Source organism: Apaloderma vittatum, unplaced genomic scaffold (genome assembly GCF_000703405.1).
Source record: "Apaloderma vittatum isolate BGI_N311 unplaced genomic scaffold, ASM70340v1 scaffold6669, whole genome shotgun sequence".
Taxonomy (NCBI): Eukaryota; Metazoa; Chordata; class Aves; order Trogoniformes; family Trogonidae; genus Apaloderma; species Apaloderma vittatum.
Genome location: NW_009735724.1, coordinates 39,773 through 41,915, shown reverse-complemented (window position 1 = coordinate 41,915; position 2,143 = coordinate 39,773).

Below are 2,143 nucleotides of genomic sequence, written 5' to 3'. Positions count from 1 at the left end.
TAGGTGAGGGCAATCCCAAGCACAAATACCAGCAGATTGAGAGGAGCCCTGTGGAGAAGGGCTTGAGAATGTTGGTGAATAAAAAAAATGAATATGAGCCAGCAATGTGTGCTCACAGCCCAGAAAGCCAATTGCAACCTAGGCTGGGTCAAGAGGAGCATGGCCAACAGGTTGAAGGAGGTGATTCTCCCCCTCTCCCCTGCTCTGGTGAGACCCCACCTGCAGTTCTGTGTGCAGCTCTTGAGTCCCTAGCATAAAAAGAACATAAACAAGTCCAGAGGGGGGTGCAAAGATGATCAGGGCGTTGGAGCCCCTCCACTATGAAGACAGGCTGAAAGGGTTGGGATTATCCAGCCTGGAGAAGACAAGGTTCTGGACAGACCTTATAGCAGCCTTCTGGTACTTAAAGGGAGCCTAGGGGAAAGACAGAGTGAGATTCTTTATCAGGGAGTGTAGTGATATGACAAGGGGTAACAGTTTCAAAATAAAAGAGTGTAGATTTAGATTAGATACTAGAAAAAAATTCTTTTCTGTGAGGATGGTGACATACTGCAACAGATTACCCAGAGGAGTCATGAATGCTTTATCCCTGGAAGTGTTCAAGGGCAGGTTGGATGGGGCTTTGCCCAGCAACCTGGTCTAGTGGAATGTGTGCCTGCCGATGGCAGGGGGTTTGAACCTTTGAGATCCTTTCCAGCCCGAGCCATTCTGTGATTTTATGATCTTAAGCTATTCACACTGTGGAAAAGCACATACATACATAGCTGACTAAATGCTGTCTGTTTATTTAAACTTAAGAAATACAGTCTGTGGAGGAAATTGACCTTTTGAAGAGTCTTCTGTGTCTCATCTATGTCTGTTAGGCATTGTAAAACAATTGTCAGGATGAATGCCACGTGCTTTCCCTGAACTTATGGTTGCGTGCTAAATCAATTCAAAGATATAAATTATTTGTTCCAAAAGCAGCATCATTGCTTTTGCCTTCCTGACTGAAAAGCAAATGAAATAACACATCTTTTTGGACTTATGTGGGGATTACACGGTACATTAACTTTGTTCTTATCCTCTACAGCAAGGTGAATTTAATCCTTTTAGAGTGTATACAAGAGATGTTTTTTGATCTACTGTATGTTGCTACATTATTGTTGCTAATAATATCAATATCTACTGTAGGTAGATGTCATTTTACATCTTCTGCATCTCATCTATCTTTCCCTGTAGAGAAGAAATTTGAAGAGTTGTCTCAAACATTTTAATTCCCACAAACTCAGCATATTCTAATATTATTATGATTCCAGCCTTGCAAGGAACCTTACTAATTGAGTTTGCTTTTGGATAGATCTGGACTTAAAGCACAACTCATGAAAGAGGAGACAAATGTAACACCTGGCAGTCTTCTCTTGATAACCAGTCAGTGCTGATGTCATCATTCACAACAGCACTAGTAAACTTTACATACAAAATTTCCATCACATGATAGTGTCCTTTAAAGCTACATCTAATTATGTTAGCCATGGTAACAAGTTCTTAAATTTTTCTTAAAAAGATTTTGAAACTGAATACAAGGGCCAAGTGTAGAGTTTTTGCACTTGGGAAAGAATAACCCCATGTGCCACTATAGATTGGGGACTGACCTGCTGGAGAGCAGTGTAGGGGAAAGGGACCTGTGGGTTCTAGTGGACAGCAGGATGACCATGAGCCAGCAATGTGCCCTTGTGGCCAAGAAAGCCAATCCTGGGGTGGATTAGAAGGGGAGTAGCTAGTAGGTCAAGAGAGGTTCTCCTGCCCCTCTGCTCTGCCCTGGTGAGGCCACAACTGGAATATTGTGTCCAGTTCTGGGCCCCTCAGCTCAAGAGAGACAGGGAATTGCTTGAGAGAGTCCAGTGCAGAGCCATAGAGATGATGAAGGGAGTGGAACATCTCCCTTATGAGGAAGGGCTGAAGGAACTGGGTCTCTTCAGCTTGGAGAAGAGGAGGCTGAGGGGTGACCTCGAAAAAGTTTATAAATATGTCAAGGGGGAGTGTCAGGAGGACAGAGCGAGGCTCTTTTCAGCGGCGTCCAATGACAGGACAAGGAGTAATGGGTACAAGCTGGAGCATAGGAGGTTCCACAAAAACATTAGAAAAAACTTTTTCACTGTGG